Source organism: Zonotrichia albicollis, chromosome 7, assembly GCF_047830755.1.
Source record: "Zonotrichia albicollis isolate bZonAlb1 chromosome 7, bZonAlb1.hap1, whole genome shotgun sequence".
NCBI lineage: Eukaryota > Metazoa > Chordata > Aves > Passeriformes > Passerellidae > Zonotrichia > Zonotrichia albicollis.
Window position 1 is genome coordinate 16,279,096 of NC_133825.1, and position 21,572 is coordinate 16,300,667.

A 21,572-nucleotide genomic window follows, 5' to 3' on the forward strand; every position below is an offset into this window, starting at 1 on the left:
GTTGTGTTACACTGTGGATTCACATTGCCAAGTTTTAGAAAGCAAGAGGCAACACATAAATGGAAATTCTGTGCTGCTGAAATAAGTAGGGAAGACAGGCTTTCTGTGTCCGAGTCTAAAGGGAATCTGTGCCTTGAATATTGACTTCTCTTTTGTTGAGAAGTTAAGTTCTGGTTTTTTTATACCAAGAATATATTTGGTGACTTGATAACAGTGTAGTGAATAATGATCAAAGGAAGGCAGGGAGTTATACCAGATTATCTGTTTGGAGCTGATCTAGTAAACAGGCGCAAAGGTCTTCATCAAAGGTCTGCCATGGATAGTCCAGGCAGAAAGAACCATCAGTGGAGTTCCCAGTAGTTTTAGAAGTTCTGAACCTTTTTCTCATGGGCAGAGCTTACAGAGTAGTTTGTTTTAAAATGTTAGTTATGCCCATAGATTGTACTCTTCTGGTTTACCATTTTCTCAGTGTGCCAATTGCTGAAATCATTGCTATCATGTTTTATAAATGGTACTGGCTTGATTTTTAAAAACACTGCAAAAAATTCTTTTGTTCTTTGTCCACTCTTTCTGGCCCACCAGAAGGTGAGCCCACCAGTGCATTTGAAACCAGTGAGTAAATAAAGTATGGTAGTTAATAGAACTTGTGCAGTTTCCAGTACAGATGCTATAAAGCTAGCAAAGGGGAAGCAGGAAGCAGATGTTGCCTTCCTCTTTAGCAACAGCAGGGTCAAAACTGCACTATAGGCTTTGACTTCTGAAGTCCATCAAACTGCTCATGGTTTTATGTCTCCAAAATAGGAGGCAAACAGCAGGAAAATGCAAAGTGACCCACTGTCTTCAGTTAAGCACAAATTTAACTTAGGGTCTCCGACAACTATTTCAAAAACAGCAAGCCTCATACTTAATTTATGTCAAAACAAAGCCAAGGAAATGTGGTTCAGAGTTTCATTTGGTAGATGGAAGAAGACAGATAAAGAAATACCATATCTGAAAATATGAGACTCTGAAGAGTTTTTGCTGCTTGTTTTGACAACCCTTACCACTTTTGCCTTTCTTTAGTGCATACCTGCTATATCAATTCTTACTGCAGTTCAGAAACAGAAGAATATTGTCCCAATTACAAGTTCTTTGGTCTATTTCGTTAACATTAACTCTCAGAAACATTTTAATAGCCAAGGGGACCATGTTTGTGGATTACAAATTCATAAAGCTTCATTTATTCCAAGAATGGCAAATACATGAAAGGCTCTAAATGGTCATATGCCTGTCACAAAAAGTGAAATGCAAGTTCCAATCCCTATATAAAATAGAGCAATCTCATATGAACATTAAAAGAAATTATAGCTATATTACAACACCTGAACTATTAAAATTATTTGCAAAATTATTAAGATTGGTCCCTATTTCATATTGATCACTGGATGCATTCCATTACAATGTACAAAACTGGGAAGATCTATATTCATCAGTGTAATAAGGTAAAGTCTGAATATCTGAGTGTAGTGAATAAATGCTTTAATTAAAATTAATAAGAAGCAAGTCTTTCTTTGGTATGTTCCATATTTTATATTGCTAGAGTTCTAGATATCTTTAAGACGCTCCGATATTTGTTCAAAGAATGGCAGTATATATATATACTCAAAGAGCATATTCGACTGGGTAAGGGAGAAATTACCCTGTTTAATGTCACTGGTGAGACGTATGTCCTAGTTCTGACAGATGTGCTACATTTCAGAACCCTGTAGCATTACATGGGGGATTTTTAATTTAAAATTTACTCTAGCAGCCAGAACAACAAAAAGATTTTGAAACAAAGAACCGAAATGCAAATCAAAGCCAAGTCTGTGTTATTGAAAATGAAGAAGCTGTCTTTGATGAGGGTTGAGCTCCATGTAGCTGGTGGAGCTCACATTGCTTTGTGTGAGTGGAAGGCTGGAAAATAAGCATTCAGACGTAATTCTTAACAAGTCTGACTTAAAGAAGGCCACACACATACAAAAAAAAAAAAAAAAAAAAAAAAAAGTCTGCAGTTGCTGGCTATAGCTGGGGCGTTTCTGTCAGAGAGTCTGTAGCCAGGCGGCCTGAATGCACTTCCAGGAGTGGCAGGAAAATATTACTATTTATGTGAGGCAATTTTTTTTCTTTCTCTTATGAATACGAAGCTTGACTAGGCCAATATTCAAGCAGCAATCAATTTATAATTTAATATGGTAAAGTATGAGCAATACAGTGCTGGGTACAGTGGGGGAAGTTTTCCCTCCAACTGCACACCGATAATTGATGGTTACAGGTATTTATAGGGGTACTCATCAGTATTTTTTTCAGCAGTTTCTATTTCCAATCTTTTACTCATCAGCAATTTTTATTCTAAATTATTACATCACAATTCTATACACTATTGTGATTTTAATTTCTCAGGATGTATCTCAAAGGAGTATCCCCAGATGGTGACGGTCCAGTTTCCGAAAGAAGAAAGACCAATCCCATCTGGTGGGGTCCAGCTTCCCAGATGTGTGTCCACCTTTTAATTGCAGAGACTATAAATCTCATAACAGTGATGTCCAGCTTCCCTTTGGTCGAAACCACAAACCCTTGAGGTGATGTTCATCTTCCTTTCTCAAGCTGTTTTTCTCTGCTTCAATAAGGCGTGAGATAAGCATATTTCCTTTATATATATATTCCAAAGCTATAGTTTCAAGGATACAACATTATACCTCAAAAGGTTATCATTGCAGAGCTTTATATGGATTAAATGCAAGCAAAAAGCAACATCCTTAACACCTTAATTCCAATGCTCCTAAATCAAGCAGGGTTAACTGCAAACAAAGGATAGGTTCAAAGGCCTTTTTCCACGCTTTATTTTCCTCAGTAAATATTAGAATTCGCAACTGTCCCCCCTTGTCAGTGTCCACACATCTCGCATTCACAAATACACGTCACCTGTTTGTACCTGACACAAAAAACAGCCTTGTATTTCACATTTTTTTAATCCTTCTTATGTCTGTTCTGTATCTTTTGGGGGGAATAAATAATCCTTTTCTGATTTTGAGCCCCAGTGATCCAGCATTGTGACAGGATTTTGTGGAAAAGCTCTGATAAAATGAGGTGACTCGGTGTAAACCCTGACAATACAGAGTCTTTGTTGGGCAGCAGTGACAGCAAATAGTTCCATATACAGAGAGAAGGAGAGAGAAAATACAAATCTGTTGACAAAAGGTTGTCTTGGAAGAGAGAAAAGATGGAAACAACACTGGTAGTGGAGCATCAGAAAGCTCAGCTATAGATATGATGGTCTGCATCATAGCTGGTGCCTTTGCAGTGTTGCATGGCTGGGAGGGATAGCATAGCACCCAGGAAGTTTATAGGTTATTGCAGGGTAGGAAAATGCAGAATAGTGCAGAATATATCCTCTATTATAAATCATGTAAGATAACTTAGGTTTTTTGTGGCATATGTGATTATGAAATGTGGTATATATGACTATGTTCCAGGAAGGGCCTTTCTCATTAGAGCTGTGCGGTACAGGAGCCATTTTGTTTTCTACTGCAGCCATTTTGTTTTCTGAGTTTCTGTGGTGTTAACAAGATGTCAATATTTTGTGCTGCATCCCAGTGAGCTTGCCTTTATTCTGTTTCCTTTAAAATGAAAGAAATCACTGTGGATTGAAGATGATTTCTCATTGCTTATGACAGTCACAACTTGAAGGAAAACTTCTTACTACTCCTGTTAACATTTCTATTCACAGTCCTGAGTGGGAAAAAGAGTGTGTCCAAAAAGACCCCCGATTATAGCCTTTTTGAAATGAGGATTTGCTGGGATTTTTGTTTGGTTTTTTTGGGGGGGGTTGTTTGGGTTTTTTTTTTGAAGTTGTTGTTTTGGGGGATTTCCCCTTTTTTTCTAATTTTATTTTATTTTATTTGTGCAAGTTCAAGCCACCATTAGCTGGCTAAGCCTTGTCTGGCAAGTGTGAATGGAGTCATGTGGAACAATCATCTACCTGTCTGTCTTTCTCTTGAACTGGATATCAGGCATGAGTCTGGTTGGTGGGAATGAGGTTCCTGTATCCTGATGTTAGCTCTTCTTACCTGTCAGATTAGGAAGATAAAACCAGACACTTACACTTGGATGCACTTCAGCTGAGCTGTGAGAGGCATTTAGAGAAATCCAGGTTTGATTTATAAATGCAGCTTCTTCTAACTTTTGTGTAGAGCTCCATCCGATGAGCAGTGGCACTATACATATATTTATTTCAAAAATCCAGTGGGAGCACTGTCATTTTGATTTGTCTGTCCCGACATAGGTATCTCCTGGTTTTGCCAGGGGAAGTGTATTTATTTCATAACTGATACCACAGTTTCCTCATGTGTTAGCTGCCTGGGGCTAACATGGTGTTATTCTTGGGCAGAGGCCTCCATGCTCAGGTTTGTAGGACTGTTCCCTGGAGTTTCTTGACCTAGTGCCTCAAAATTGATTTACCCTGTGGCATTAGCTGTGTCTCATGGCATGTCAGCTTTGTCTTGAAAAGCAGGAAAGATCAGGCCCAGGGGCGACAGCAGCAGTGAGAGCGCTCTCTGTTCCCCTAACTGAGCAGTGTAAGGCAGGGTCAAGGCAGGAGCATACTCAAGGTACTGTTGAAAGCAACTACTCCTAAAACTTCCATTAACTTTGCAAATGAAACATACTAGGCCCAGCCTCCAGTGATTGAATGTAGATCCCTCCTGTGGTCTCTGGGAGCTGTTGAAGACTTGTGAAACAGCAAACTAAAATTCCTGTTGTGAAAAACGCCAATCACTAGTTTTTAAAATTTTAAAAGTTTAATAGTAATAAAATGGTTAAAAAATATAGTAACACAATTAGAGTAATAACAATTTGGACAAACTGAATTAGGACTATATGAGACAATAAAAACAAAGAGTTACAGACGTCCGGGTGCCTTTTTCTGGGCAGCATGAGCCCGAAGAAGGACACCCATTAAAAAAGGATTAACCCTTAAAAGCAATAGCCTGTTGCATATTCATACACTTCATGCATGATGCATAAATTCCATTCAAATACAGGATTCTATCTGGTCTTCCTCAACTTCTTCCCTCTAATCCTAATAGCGCCTTTGAGGTGGGAAGAAGTTTATTTCTTCTGATAAGAAGGCCATAAATTCTTTTTCTCTGAAAGATTTAGGTGTCCTGTGGCTGCTATGTCACTGCAAGCCCTTCTTGTTAAACAAAGCATCTTACATAGCACAGTTTCTATTTTAACAATTTTTATAACCTAAAACTATATTTAACACAGTACTTAAGAGAATTAATACAGCATTACTTTCTAACACACCACATATGATATTCATTTTAATATTTGCGAAAAGCCAATCATAAAATACATGCATTTTTCACATTGTGAGGTTTGAACAGTCAGTCAGGAGCGGGACCTGTGCAGTTCAGGCTGGTTTTGTGTCAGCATTTGTTCATATATTCACAGTGGGTGGAAGTCAGCCCTTCTCTGACAGCCTGGAGCTGGCACATCCCTGGCCCATGGCAGCATTTGTCTGAGACATAACTCAGGATCCAGCTGGACAATTTTCCATATGCAGTTCTCACTATTGTCCTGTGGCCTAAGTAATTTCTTAACTTTTTTCTGAGCACAATTTTACTGTCATGTTAATGTGTGTGGGGAAGAAGGTTTAATTTTTTGTGTCTGTGCATTTTGGCTTTTCATAGAAACACCAATTTGAACCATTCCCTTTAGTCATTCTTCAGTGATCATCATTGCCCTTTCTCTTGAAAGAGCTGTAAGCTAAGCCTAAGTGCTTAGGGAGTGCTAAGAGCAGACACATGGCCAGCTGCTACAGCTCACTTCACACAGGGTAACTCTTATTTGCAGCATAGTGTGCTGGCCATTTTTTAGAGTTTCCCCTGCCAGTAGGACTGTTCTAGGTCTTACTGCTCACAGGTCAATGGACAGCTCAGAGAAAGAGGGAAAATCACCATTTGTGTTCAGCAGTGGCTGACTGCTTCCTCAAACATGAGATCAGACACACTTTGTGTGAGTGCAGCCAGCGCATGTATCTGTTTTCTAATCTCTTACTCTTCTCCTCCAGTGAATTGTTCTGGGTAATTTTGTGTTGTGTTAAAACATCCACTTAATCAGTTTTTAATGTATTAAAGTGCAGCCTTTTGATTTCATTAAATGCCTCTTGTCTCTATTGTGAGAGAGCACTTGATTTACTCTGCCTATACACTCCATTGCTTTGGGTTCTTCTGGCATATCCCAAATTAATTAATCACTGAGGGGAACTGCGTCATTTAATATTTGTTTGCACAAGACTCTGTTTCCCTAACAATGCTCATTGTATTGCTCTCAGACTCCTGCTGGTTCTGCTTTTACAGTTTTGGAAGAGCCTTTGTGGGTTCCCAGCACCGTTCTGAGTATCTGTGTCCCATTGCAGCCACTGGCATTTGTCTCAGCCCAGATGGCAAAATACAAAACAAAACAACAAAAGGCAAAACCTTTTTTTAACTATTGGGTAAGTAATAATAGGATCAGTAGAAATCCCAGAAAAGTGCCCTGTATTTTGTTTTTGGCCTTCTGAAGGCCAAAACACTATTATTTTTAAAGATGGATTTTTAAAAACATTAACCAGATGTTAATATTATTATATATTAATATAAATAATATATTAGTATATGTTAATATTATTTGTGTTATTTTTTAAATTTCTTCTCAATATACCCCAGTTGATGACAGTCCTATGCCAGTATAGTAAAAGACATTAAACAAGCATGATGAAAATTTATTTTAAAAGAGGTTCAAGTATGAAGATCTCTCCCAGTGTGTTGAGGAGAATTGGGGAAGGCAGTATTTTGTTATAATATGTAAATAAATATGCAGTATGCAAAATTCCTGCATTTTGTTACCTATTTTTGTCTTTCCCTGACACATATATGCACTGTTTTTCAGGCAACATTTTTTTTCCACCTAATGGTGCTAACTCTTGTTTTTCTCTGACAGTTTTTTGCACCATGTTCCATACCACCCATCAGCTGAGTCTCTTGGACAGAGAAAGAATATGTTCCTGCAAGCCCTCCAACACGGCCCCAAGCAGCAGAAAGGTGCCTACATCCCATACAGAGCTGTATGACTTCAGGTAAGAAAGCAGTCCTTGAAACAGACGAATTTTAGAGGTGAACTGGTATTATGCAAATGTACTAGTGGAAATTAATGATTCAAATGACTGTGGGCTAAATTACAGAAAAGATGTTTCTCAGTTAAAAATTCATTATAAAGAAATTTAAAATACATTATAAAACAAGAACTGGTAAAATAAATATCAAACAACTGTAAAGAAGTTTGAAATATGACACAATTTTTTTCATTTTTTCATTTGTATTACCGTTTCTAATTTTAATTATTTATTGATTTATATTATTAGGGTTTTTATCTTTAGATGAGTTGTTGTTTAGTATCTCCCTCTCTAGTTTTTGCACTAGTTCCCTAAGGTGATTTTTTAAAAAAATATCCTAAAATGCATGGGATATTGGCTTTTAATGACAAAGAGTTTCTACTGGATTGGCAGTGGAGGCAGTGATTGACTATGCTGGCAGGGAGATTGCTTTTCCAGTTTCCTTTCCTGGTCAGACAATTCAAAGTGGATGTTAAAAGGTAAGATCAATATACTGTTACAGCAATTTATGTAGATTCACAGTGAAATAAAGCCTTATTTACACAGTGACTATAATGATCATGTAACATATCTGTCTTTTTCAGAAAAGAAAGAATTTGAAATTAATACATCAGAGCAAGTGTGCTTGTACACTCTTTTTAAGAAAGACTTGCCTCTAAAGGAAAGTATGCTTAGCTAATGAGTTGCAGTAATGATTCCTGACCTCGCTGGTTTATTTTGGGTTCTTTCATTTTGTTTTTGCTTTAATTTTTTTAGTCATAGAGCTCTATGTCTTGAATATTGCACTGGTAGTTTCCCCAGCAGTTTTGAAAGTGCGATTACATTTTCAGCTAATTATATATCAAAATTTCTTTTTAGATTTGTTTTTTATCGTTGCTGGAGAATTATACAAAAAATGAGACAAATTGAAATCTTTTTTTTCTTTATATACTGCAACACTTGGAAATACTTTTGCACATAGGAAGCGATTAGAATAGTAACAAAAAAATACTGTAAAAAATTTCAAAAGCTTTTATCTTAAGGTTTTGGTCATTCAGCACGCAGTGTACAAATGATGTAATTTCCAAAGTAGTTCCTGTTTTGAGCATCCATGGCACCCTTCTCCAGAGGTCTTGTCACTGGTTTCTAAGGTTGGGAATCTCTCTGTGTGGGTGTGGGTTCACCCACTTGATTTAAACCTGTACCATTTTGTTTTCACTATTCTCAAATCTGCTTCACAGCTTTGCCCAAAGCCATGACTTTGTAGACTCATTGTAGAGCTGTTTCCTGTACATGTGTCATTCAGAAGATTCCCCAGTACTGAGCAGCTGCCAGCTGATTAGTGATTAGCAGATATTCGGCAAAATGTACTTATTTTCTTTGACTGCTCCCTGTGAGCCTTTCTTTGTGAGGACATGATGAAACATACAAATTTTAAGGCAAAGACAGCACAAGGAAGTTCTTGACCAACATTCATGTAGACACTCGAGTGCAGTTATATGGTAAAGAGTCTAATTAAATGAAGAAGCATAACATGTACATACCATGTTTGTAGGTAGCACACAGTGAATTGGTTTTGCTCTATTCTGTGTTCTTATTTAGTTCAGATAGGATGTGGAAGGCATGTAAATTCGAACTAAGAAAGCTGGAAATGGATATAAATAAGAGAGTAAGGACTTGAAAGGATAATAAATTCTTACTGCAAATACTCATCTTTGAATACTCTTATCATTTATAATGCAGAAAGTATTGAAACTTTCCTGGTTACTTTCCACAAAAAGTCCAAGTGGAATAATGAGTTAATTTGTTAAGCATTTACTGCTGACATTCTTTTCCAGTAAGTAATGCCCCAAAGTACAACTTGTTGAAATCAGTGAAAATATATTTATTAACTGTGAGGTTGCAGGTCAATCTCTGGAACAGTTTTAATATGATTTGTTGATCAGTTACTCAAGAGTTGCAAGCTTCTGCATGATTTTTTGCCTCTCAGCACAGTAGTAGATGGTGACAACTGTCGCAGTATTTCTAGATCCTCTTTGGAAAATCATAATGTAATTTCTTAAATTAGATATTGTACTCCCTTAAGAAGCCCCCAGCGTTTCAAAATATACTAAATAGTTTTCTGTACGCTTATCAAGAAAATATAAAATTCAGCAGTAATTTTATCACTTAAATGTAAGAAAGACTTATCTGGGTACAATCCCAATAGGTAAAGTGTCCATTTTGGCTGTCTGTCTCTGCCCAGACATGTGTAGGATGGCCTTGGGACAGCCCGCGCTTCAAAGGACGAGTCTGGGCTCTTCAGATTTTCAGTCTTCAAATTGCTTATTATTTCTTATCTAAAGAATTTTCTCTCTGCCTGACAGAGGTCTGACCAGCAAGACAGCCAAGGGCACTCTGACCTCCCACTGGGCGGTCAACTCTTTTTATACTAAAAATGACGTACATCATATTTACCTTTATTTCCTAATACCTTTCACCCATATTAGCAAGTGCACCTTCACCAAGAACCAATCCCAAAATGCCAACATCACCACAGAAGATGGATGACAAGAAGAAGAAAGAAGAACCACGAGGCAGGCCCTGATTCCTCCATCTTGTCTCTATAACCGCCCTGTACCAAAATCCTAAAATCTGTATTTCACCCTGTAAATACATCATTCTTACACCATTCATTGCCAAGTGACTCTCATGTCCTCAAACAGGTGGCACATCCCTCAAAGGGTCAAAGTCAAGCCACCAGGCACTTCTGGCAACATTCCAGGATTTCCGAGCCCCGCAAGGGTTGTGTCGGTAGCTCTGGACATCCGGAGTGATGTGCTGAGATCCCACAGTAAAGTGCAGTTCTGCATAGGCTTCAAAGGTCACTCTCCACCTCTGTTGTCATCAAAACAGCTCTTGCTGTTCCAAAGCCCAAATCAGCCATTTACTGGTACTGAGTGGTGCCCAGTAAACTGAATAAAATGGCTTCAGTGGGCTGGTGTGCAGCTGGGGTAGCAGGATGGGCACTGAGCTGCTGCCTGGCTCTGGTTCCCAGCCCACTGCACCCTGCTGTTCACAGCCTCATTCTGTGCATTTCAGCTGGATTTAACCCTGCAGCCTGATGACAATTCCTGATTTATTTGCTTTGAGGCGTCTCATCCTTAGAGCATGGGTAATGCAGTGCAGCCAGCCTCAAAAGGATGTTCTGTGGACGAACTGGACGTTTTAAAAATGCCAAAATTCAGTGTCATGGTAGGTTAGGATAAAAGCCTTGAAATTCTTCAGTGAGAGAGAGTGAGGCTTCAGCACAGTCTTTGTTGCAGCAAATGAAACTAAAGATAAGGAAAAAGAGGATGAGAGTGCTCAGAACAAATCCCATTATTGTAGCTGGAAGATGCTTTTTTACAGAAAATTATGTTGTTAACCCCATTAAGGTATGGAGCAGAATACTGAGGGACCCCTAAAAAGGGGCAGTCTTATGGTAAAGTCCTAGAGTGCTCTTCTCAGGGGGTAAGCTGACAATTTACAAACTCTTCCCCAAAGGCAGAGGGTACAGCAAAGGGGTTGTGGGGGTGACAGAGCTTTTAGTAGTCTCTAGAGGCCAAGAAACTGATTTCTTTTCTTTTAGTTTTGAATGTCAGCTGCCAGGGCATTGGGGGAATTTTTTAAATTTTGTAAAGCAACATATCTGAGAGGAAGCAATTTATCAATTTTGACTTTGCTCTGAAAACAATTTTTAAAAATTTGGTTTACTCCTTGCCTTTACACTCAGGATCCTTTCATAGTTTCATTAAGCAGAATCTATTTTCCCCAGAGAAATAAACCCCACAGAGGGATACTCTGTTCTTCCTCCCTGAACAAATCTTCATCTATGACTAATGTCTCAATTGACATGAAAATTGTAAAGATGACCATTAACTTTATTATTGAACATCTCATTTAAAAAACCAGTTAACTTCCTGAAAGATGAAACTCTTCTGTGCTCTTTCATTGGCAGTAAATGTGAAAACATAGTTCAATATATTCAACTAGGTTTTCACTTAGAAAATTCTGGAGAGAAGAGAAAAATATTGAAGCTGGCAATTGGCATACCAGACTTCGCAGCTCATTATCCATATTATAGTTCAGCTGCTGCAAAATCTCCTAGTATTGATGTCATTATTCAAAGAATGACAGCAGGTTTAGGACAAAATCCAGATTAAGTCTCTGCTCCAGAGCTGACAACAGCATTCCACCACAGTTTCTCCTCTTGGTGGATGCTGGTGCAGGGGCACTTGAGCATTGGCAGCGCTGGAGAGGTGCTGCTCAAACACACGAGGAGTTAATCAATTCTTGAGCAGCTGCACAGAATGCATTCACTCTCTGTAGCCAAGTTAGTTGTTTCTCATTCCCTCATGTATCTGAGTTCCCTGCAATTCATCCTCATTGTTGCAATTTTCATTGTTTATCTTGCTGCTGTGTCTTCTTGAATGAGCATTCCTCCTTTGTCACTGCCTTTCAGGGATACCAGCCTGAGCCTCGCTCTGCAGCATATGGGTATGTTAGACCTGAGCCAACCTCTCTATTTCCCATCTTCTCTGTCTTTCACAGAATAATGAAAATGGATGAGCTTTTTACTCTTTAAATAAACACCCTGAGTTCATGTTAAGCATCATGTGCCTCTTACTGAAGCTGCAGTGCTCGCAGATTCACACAGTATGTGTGTGTAGCACGTGTGCACAGCTTTGGCACAGGGACAAGTGCAGGGCTGTCTTTGGAGTCCGGAGTTATCATTCAGAAGGGGATGACCAGCAGTGCTCATGGCTCTTGAAATGGGGCAGAATATTCTGCTTACTGTATGCAATCTCTGGGGGATATGCAATGCTGGGGGAGTTTGTTTTGCAGGGTTTTGTTTACAGTCTTATTTATAGGCACAGATTTGGCTTTGGATTTTGTACACATACTCAAGTTATAGCAAAACCAAAGTTCTTATGCTTATCCATCTGACTCCAGCATAAACAGTGGTGCAGTGGGAGGTCAAATCCTTCAGAGATTTATTGGTGATGTTATGAACTCAGTAATAAAAATAAGGAGGTAAATTCCTTAAATTGAGAATGGATATTTTATGAAAATATACAAATTATGGATGTTGGGTTCTTTATATATTTATTTTTCTCTGGTTCTGTAACAAAAGGCTGCATATTAATTTGTTAATAGGATCTGATAAGTAGTTTTGGCAAGATGATCTGAGTTGCACAGTTTGCATAAAATCCAGCCAGGCCAACCAGATGACTACTAGAAGAGCAAGAAATGTTGTTTTCCCCATGTTCACTAGATAGAATACACAGGAGATTGAGATTTTGATGAAATGTAGTCTTGAGCCATTTCAGTAACTCTGCCTTTCAGTATGGTTGTACAGTGTGTTCCAGGCATCTTATTTCTGCCCTCTTCCTGTATTCTGAGAAATTATGTTGTCACTCTCAGCAGATGAGTCTCCAGTACCTAGAGGAAAGAAGCAGTGCCTTGTACTGCATGAACCTTGTAGTATTGAGCACTGAGATTTTTGAAGTTGCCTTAATACATTCATACAGATGCAGTCTTTTGAAAGCTCAAGGCCAATAAGACTATTCACATCCTTGCAGATTCCAAAATTACGTATAGATTTAAAAGAACATATAGGTAAGAAACATAGGAAAAATTCACTGAGAGCTGTTGTAAAACATATATTGGCTCATCTCTGAAAGTCTGTACTGGGATGTCTCCTCTGTTGTACTGAAATCCACTACTTTTGGTTTTCACATTGAACTAGGGATTTGCTTTGAAGATATTTGGAGGAGAGATTTCTTCAGCAGTTGTCACTAAAAACATGTCAGCCTCAATAACATATTGTAATTGCTACCATGAAAATGTATACTAAATTGCTTGTAAGTCAAAATTTCATGCAACACTACGATCGAGAACCCATCAATGGGTATTAGAAATAAAATATAATGCAAATGGTAAACAACTGTGCATCTAAATATCAAAATAAAAATGCAGTTAATGCAAATTGCCACGGATGAAGGAGAGTGACTGAGGATGATTACAGAGCTCTGTTTCATATTTTGAAGTAATAACCTATGGGTAATACATTCCTGCTGTTCATAAGAAAAAGGTACATCATAAATTGTTCACAACTCCCTACTCATCATTCAGAAATAAAAATCCCAGTCAAAATACATCTCAGAAATAGCATGGTCTCTCTCTGGTCAGATTCCACGAACAAAGCACGAATTTCTAGGTAGTTTGTATTCATCATCATCCTGCATAAGCAGGATCCTCAGCAATCTGGGTGTCTCTGTCTTCCCTTGGCTAGTGATGGTGTATGCATTTTCTGATGGTGTATGCATTTTCTGGGTGTGGGACAGTTCCAGCACCCTTCCAGAGTTCGTCCATGTGTATTAATTTGTACACTTAGTGTTTGAGATGGTGAAAAAAAGACAGCGACTGCTTTACATCCCAAAACAGCAAGCCTGAGGGGACAGCAAAGGCAGCAGAATGGTGGGGATGTGTTTTAACGAATAAGATGTTGTTATGAATATAAATACAAACACCACGGAAAGGTATCTCATGGAAGAAAGAATGGATGAGAGGGGGAAAGGAAGGAACAATAAGCTGAAGTGGTTGGGTAAACTACATATCCTCATCCCTTGAAATGTAAACAAAACTGGAAAAGAATGCTATAAAAGTCAGGGGACTTAAACAGGGAGAACTGCATGCTTTAACACCATAGTATCCATCATTTTAGTGATAAGTCTTTTGGGGCAAAATGGGCTGGTTTTGCTAGTTTTTTGGCAAGGAATCTAGAACTAATGTTTCATTAATATAGTGGAACACAAAAGGTATCAAAACAAAAGGAGTTTTACAGTAAGACCATACCTAAATAGTCTACATTACTATATACCATACTATTAATGTAGCAATATATTGCTGTATGGTAGATCAAAAGGGGACAACAGGGCCGAGAGTTGAATGCAGTCCAGTATTTCATATGATGTTCAAGCCATCCAGTTTGACATTGTTAAGTTATGAATACGGTTTTCACCATCCCCCAGTTTCTAGATGAGAACTGGGGTCTTCCTGTTGGGGATACTTCATCAATCACCATAAAGTATCTCTATCCCTGTTTATTTCACTTTTTCAAGGACAAAAGAAATTAACTGGGAAGCCTGAGCCTAAAAACTAACCAAACAAAAAAGCTCAGGTGGAAGGAGTGACTGATGGGATAGGAGGAGAAAGCTAAACTGTTAGTTTGATCCTTGATAGGCAGCTAGAGCTGGGTAATGAGCAGGATGGTTAAACATGTTCTAAACACTTGAAGAAAGTGGGTGAGGAAAAACCTGTCTCTTTTCCCTTCTCTTCTTTCAGTGCATATTCCCTTCACTTCTTTCGTCATCTACCTAAAGCACTGTGTCTATTGGCCATTGACAAACATTCCATTAACACAAGTTTACTAAATCTTAACACAGTGTTTCTGTCTTCCCTTGCAAACAGGCTCAAATCCATTCACCTTTTCCCTGTAGTGCTGAGTTGTTCTTCCTTACCTTGTAAGCAGAGGCCTCCTGAAGGAGCCAGAACTTTCAGGTGTTGGATTGCTCACTTTTACAATTGCACACTTGAGGCAAAGTGAAAATTTTCCACGATAGAAATCCATTTTAATTTAGGTGAAATGTACATTTTTGAGTTGAGTCTGTGGTTAGAATTCGTAGTTGTTTAGCCAGACTGCAAGGCCTAAGCTCAGTGAAGTTACTTCAGCGAAGGACAGAGATAAAGGGGAGGAGACAGAAGATGATAGAGAGAGACAGGGACTGCTGTAAGGGCAAGTCAGCCTGACCTTGGATTTTTTTCTAATAAAAAGGAAATAGTGGTAAAAGTTACACGAAACCCATAAAAATGAATATGTAGGAACCGATTGTGAAACTGTATGCATATGTATTTGAGAGAGAGATGAAAAGAGACCTGAAGTTCTCAGAGGTACCATGCCTTTTTTGAGGAGAGCAATCTCCGCGTGCATCCAGTGCTGTAATAAACATACCAGCTTTACAACTTTGACAAAGTTGTGAGGTTTCTTCTTTTCTCCGCAAAACACACTTGAGAGTCCAGCTCTCAGCCTGAATGCGTGGCCTGTGTTAAAGTTGTTGCTGACAAAAGTAATCAGCTGCAAGACTCGTTTGGTCCCCATCTCTCAGGTTCAGGTTTCTTGCTATTAATAAGAGGCAAATCCACAGGTGTGCTGAACTAAAAGGAGAGTCAGGCAGCTTCCAGGTATCCTGAGTGAATGCACAGCGAAGTAAATATCAGGGGTTTGATCCAAGTCTGTGCAATTGCCAGCCTTTTATGGTGCTAGCAGCGAAACCACTGTCCTTGAAGCCGACTAATTGGTAGTGTAAAATTCTGGCAGTGCTTCCCAGACAATCTGTTGAATCTGTAGATGTTTGCAGCTACAAAAGCTTCAGAAAAATTAACACTTTGTGTGTGGGCACTTTTGCATCTCTGTATGCCCATGTATATGCACTGTATGTTTTATTCTGATAGCTCTCAAGTAAAAGAGCAATAAAAAATTTTAAGCAGCTGCCCTTTCTGATAGCTGGTACCTTGGGACTCATTCCAATGGTCATTAAAAGTCAGTGACAAAGATCCTATTATCTGTAATCATGCAGGATCAGGGCCTTTTATGATGTGGTCAATCCTGCTGAGCATGTTTTCAAAGAATATTCACTTGGATTAGACCATGCACTAGGCTGCACTAACTCATTTCTGCATTAGCTCTTCCTGAATATTCTGGTTCAGGCCTGTCGGTAACCACGGATGTCTGTCCATGCAAACAGAGCTGAGTAAATGTTGGAATATGGTCTTGGAAACAGGTTTTAAACTTATGACTGTTCATACAAAAAATCTGCAGAAATACTTCCTAGCAAATCATGCAGTTCATGTCTTCAGTGGTAGCAGAGAAGTTTGAGGTTTAAACCCCAAATACTTCCTGATAATGAACTGGTCACATGCAGGCTACAGGCAGGGAATGATCCACCCATGCTGTATGGATCAAAGTTACTTGTCAGGCTGTTTGCTTGTACTGTTCTACCCTCAACAACAAAAAGCAAAATAATACCTAACCTTCTAAAAGATAACATATTTACTTCCTAACTGTCAACATGTGTTTTTGGAGTATAGCCTTCATCCATAGAGGTGGCAGCTTCTTGCTTTGTCTTAGTAGAGTCTGCTATTTTTTACTGATTTTAATGCTTCTCTTCTTAAAATAGCTGAGTTTATTCAGACCAAAATGCCTCTACAAGAATTCTACATGAGTCACATACATTTTGTTATTTCAGGAGGGAATAGAAAAGAAAATCCTCAGCAGAATTGCTTCAGAAAACAATTTTTGTTCTTGCTTTGTTGTTTTATATCCTCTGCTTCTTTGTGGCAGGAGAACTGAATGCAAATGAGAAAAAACCAGCCCAATCCCAGATACTAACTCTGTGGGATTTAATTTAGGAATTGAAACTCCTGCTTAAATTTTTTCTTGAATTGAATTTGAAATTTGCAAGTCAGATTATTTGAAAAATCCAGATGGTCTAAATATTTTTTCCTAGGCAGAGGGGTGTTTTGGCTTTATCTTAGCTACAGTTTTTTGGTTTTTTTAAGGCTGGTGACAAACTTTGCTTTGGGACTGTTTATGAGAACGTGATATTATCTCTGTGCCATTGCCTCTAGGTTCTAGCAAAGTGCTTTAGAAGTCCAGGGATGTGCGGGGGCGTGAACGGCCCTGGAATCCGGCTATCTGGTGAGGGGCTAAGGCCAGGGCCCCTGCGCAGCTGAAGCCAGCCCCCCTCGGCGGCTTTGGCCTCGGGCTGAGCTGGGGGGATAGCTCGGAGCAGCGCGGTGAGAGACGAATCAGGAGGCGACCACTTGCTGGGGGTAAACTGTCGGTTTATTACAGAAGAACCAACAAAGAGGGGAAAACACCCAGCAAATGGCCCCGAACAAGGGGCAGGAGAGGGTTTTAAGGGAAAAGGGGGGAAGAAGGCAGGGAAACCCGGCTATCCAATAGAAATACATATTTGGAGGTACGAAACATAACTGATACACTAAAGTAACCAACTGTTATAAATCATAGGAGGCGCTCCGGGGCTACAGCCAACCATACCTCCCAGAGAAAGGAAAATTCTCGAAACCTGGGAGGAGAGAAAGAGTGATTGACTGACCCCAAGGAGGAAACAACTTTCACTTTATAAGAGAAACCAAGGGAGGAGCAGTTTCATTTCCATAGCAACATAACTAGCAGGGTAGCAGCAGGAAGTAATACAGAAAATGGGGGGAGCAAACTAACGAACTTAAGAACACACCACAGCACAGGGATATCTCCTCTGTTGTTCTGAGAATGCAGTTTTCTCTTGTTTTCTGTCTCTTCTTTCTCCACTTTGGCAGAAGCTGCTGTGCAAGTAGTGAATAGATGAAGGGTATCTTCTGAAATCTGTGCCAGTATTTTGTATCTCTTGTAATTAACCTAAGACAATAAAACTCTCTTCTAGGAGAACATTTTTTCCACCCTGCATTGCTAACACTTTACACTTTAATCAGAAACCACAAAACCTTTTGTGTGGAATTACTCTATAGTGATATAAGTGTTTGATCATTTCTTCAAGGTGATTCTTTATATGAGGATGCATATACAGCTGTTTCATTTGAAAGGACCATTAAAATGTTTGCTCACTTTTTTGCTCTGGAACTGAATGAATTTTTATTCAGGTCTGCTGAGCTGGGAAAGCTGGGACAAAGGTGTTTGTATTTTAAGTAACTTCCATTGGTAAAGTTGCTACAGCTCTGAGCTCTGAAAGTCTGGAAAGCAGATTTTATTAATTTTGTCTAGGTCATTCCTGTCATGCAAGTTGATAGATGTTTCTGTGTACCAGACACCAGTTCCTGGGGTGTGAAAAGCCAGGCTTTCTCATCTGCTGTTTGAGAGTAGCAGATTCCCAATTCCCATAGCCCTGCTCTAAATTCCTCATGCACACATTTATTTCCCTGTTTTGACCATATCCCTTCCTTCCAGCAGTAGCATGAGAACTTCTGCCTGATCCACAACCACTAGTTTTGTAATTTTGCTATGGCACCCTCCAATCAGTAACTCATGCAAATATATAATGTGCAAATTGGTTTGGTTTTCATGGAGTAAAACCCAGTTCTATTCTCCCTTGAGTGTGAGGTTAGGCTGTTCAGCAGGGAAGAATGAGCCCCGGAGTAATCTGCCCTGAGCTGGCTGGCTCCTGTGGAAGCCAGGAGGAACAGGTGAGACAAGCCCCTCTCAGGAGCAGTTTTTCCTGTCTTTCCGCTCAGGGAGGGATGGAATGACCTCTGAAGGACCCTGACAGCTCCAGGCTCTGTGCCTTTGATGATGACTGTGTTTCCTTCATCAGTGTGTGGGTCTGTTTGTAGAGAAGAGCAGCACATGCTGAGGTAGGACAAGCTGAGACTTTAGAGCTTCTCCTTTTGAGCCAGAGCTAGGAGAGGGGATAAACTTCCTTCCCTTTTTACCCTCACATGATAACTTTTCTTTTCCCCATCCACATCTCCTACCTGTACGAGCTGTGCTCAGGGCAGGAAACCCTCTTCCCCTGCTTTTTCTACATTTGATTCTTCATGGGCCTCTTCCACGTGTGAGCCTATCCAGTTCTGCCCTAAGAATTATTTCCTGCTACACCTGCCCTGCTCCTGTGCCTTCCTCAGCTGCTGAGGGTTTTCATCTACAACAGAAGGGAGAGGGGGTTTTTTCTGGGCTGTTATTTCATGTGTCATGTGCATTTGTCTTAGCTGGCTTACATGTAATTCCCATCTGAAAGGTTGCTTTTTCTAGCCAGAGTGCCTGCAAGATAAACAGTCATCCTAATACAAAGGTGTCATGTGTAGGTTGGCAAGTATCTTAAAAAAATACAATATTATTATAAAAACATTGTCTGCCTTGCTCATGCGCCAAATCTTTAAATGCATCTTGCGGGTTTTTTGTTCTTTCTGAACATGTTTCAGGGTTACGCTGTCTGTGATTATCTCTTTGACTTTCTTTGCATCTCTGAGACACAGTGTTAGTGTTGGAGTGATTCACACAGAGTCCAGAAAATCTCAGCCCAGCTGCTCTAGTGATCCCTTTCTAAGAAAAATACAACTTGCTTATCTAAATTAGACTGCTTGTTTACAATATAGATCTAATTGATAGACATTGGCATTTATGAACAAGTCTTAAGAAAATGGTCTGAGGAAAGGAGGCCTCCTAAACTGTAATTTCTTTTAGATTCTTCATTAAATGATGCCCTCGTATTTCAAGGCAGTTTAGTGTGCCAGTAGTTTCAGTGTTTAAACTAATCCACTGAGGAAAGCCAGAGCCAAATGGTTAATATAATAAATACTGAAAGCAGATTATTTTACTCTTTGTATCTATTCCTACAGTGCTATACAAAAGACTTCTCCATTGGTTATTAAGAATTTAGGGCATGGATGAATGTCAGTGGGAGTCTCTGGAAATAATTCCTTTGACTTCAATTGGATTAGTGTCCATTTCTTATGAAATAATTGTAGGCAATCCCTGTGTAGGAACTGTTGCTGAAATTCATAATTCATAGAAATCTCAGACTAAAAGGAATAAATATCAAGACGACTTCCTTGTTATGAGAGACAGACAAGTGAGATACTTTCCACAAGCTAACTAAGAAATGCATCTCTTTTAAAACATCAGCAAAGTGCTTCAGACATGCAATGTTAATAAAATCAATGTTCATTTGGAGTTTAGCTTTACTGAATCAGGGCCTGGTAAATGTCTCTGGATTTCACAGATCTGCTGTCACCCAGAAAAACTGATTTCAAGGTGTGAGGATGTATTCCTTACATCAATATAAAACATACACACTCACTTCCACAAAACACAATAGTAACACCCTACAAAAAATTTCTGTACAACAAAATATATACACCCTACAAAAACTTTCCATACAGCAAGATAACAACCCCCTAGAGTGAACATACACATTCACACAAACACCATTTTGTAACCAACTAAACTGGCAACCTTCCACTACAACGCCACTTCTACTATTACAAGGAGGGGGAGAAGAAACTGTAATTTTTTACAGTTTTATAGGGAAACACAGACAGAAGAAACAGATCTACAAGAAGCAGTTCAACAATATCTAAAGAAAGAACCAAATTTATTTCCTCCAGATAACAGAGACTCCTCAAATTTTAAATCAAGGGCTTATTCAGAAAACTGCTTAAATATGATTAATTACTACATTCAAGGTAATAATTTGCAGAAACTTCGTAGCATTATGAGAAAAAGAATTTAATGATAGAGTATCAGATTGTTTCCGGATGCACGGGCAACTGTACTTTGTTGAGCCTCTGAGAAAATGGTCTCTCACATTAATAGCCCATAACTAAGCATCTGTCAAATTGCTTAGAGCTTAGGTATTCTTTAAGATTTCTCTTCTTTTCAAAGAAAAAGTAATTGGTCTACGTTTAAGTAATATTTTTCTTGAAAGAGAAAAAAAATTACATTAGGTGTTGGACAGCTGGTGTTATGACCAAATTAAATCTGATTGCATTGTTTGCTTTGCTAAATTCTGTATTTATAGGTATTACATTTATCACTAAAGAATTAAAATGACAATTATTGGTCTCAAGTGACACAAAAGCATATGCTTACATCCTATAAATCAATATATACTAGCTTGATTTCTTCTAATTTTTGATCTCTAATAGAAATGTATTCAGTATTCAGCCATTAGAAGTATTTTTGCATCATCCTTATTCCCTTTTAATCCCCACTGAACTTTAAAATAACCACTGGATTGTCCTCAATTGAGGAAAAGATTGATTTTTCATAGCCAGAAAATATTATTTATTTACAGCTGAAGAACATAGAGATAACCATTTTTGGGGACATTGCTTAACATTTCCATGTAATTGACTTTGAAGACCATTTAAAATATCTCTGTAATTTCAAAACACTGTTGGGAGAATAGGAAAACTAATCTCAAAGTTCTTATAGAAGATGAAATGAAGACTCAAGTGTAGGTTTCTTTAGCAGTGTATTAACTGTATAGCTAGGTGGAAGCAGAGACTCCTTTTCTACTTGATTCTTGGCAGAAAGGAATCTTCTGTATTGGTGGCAGCATAATGCAACAGAATACATATCAGAATTCAAGCAATTTTAGTTTAATGCATATTTTTAAAAACATTTGTGTTTTTAATGTATTTTCAAAGTTTCTTTATGCAGCTTCATTTCTGTTTTGCAAGTCATAAGGAAGGTGATGACCATTCTTTCATGTGAATGGCAATGAACAGCTATCGGAAACATTTTGGTCTTTATTTAGGGCAGGGTTGGCCACAGAGCAAAAAGTGTTTTCAGCCAACTCTTTCTATTTTTTTC

The 21,572-nt window shown here is 38.8% G+C and overlaps 1 long non-coding RNA gene across 1 annotated transcript in view; it reads left to right on the plus strand.

Moving 5' to 3' along the window:
• Positions 1–21,572, plus strand: part of LOC113459778 (uncharacterized) — a 572,931-nt gene that overhangs the window by 427,929 nt on the left and 123,430 nt on the right. Inside the window, exon 6 of the long non-coding RNA XR_012581053.1 lies at positions 7,006–7,141. This is a non-coding gene — a long non-coding RNA (uncharacterized LOC113459778). The remainder of the gene's footprint in view (positions 1–7,005; positions 7,142–21,572) is intronic.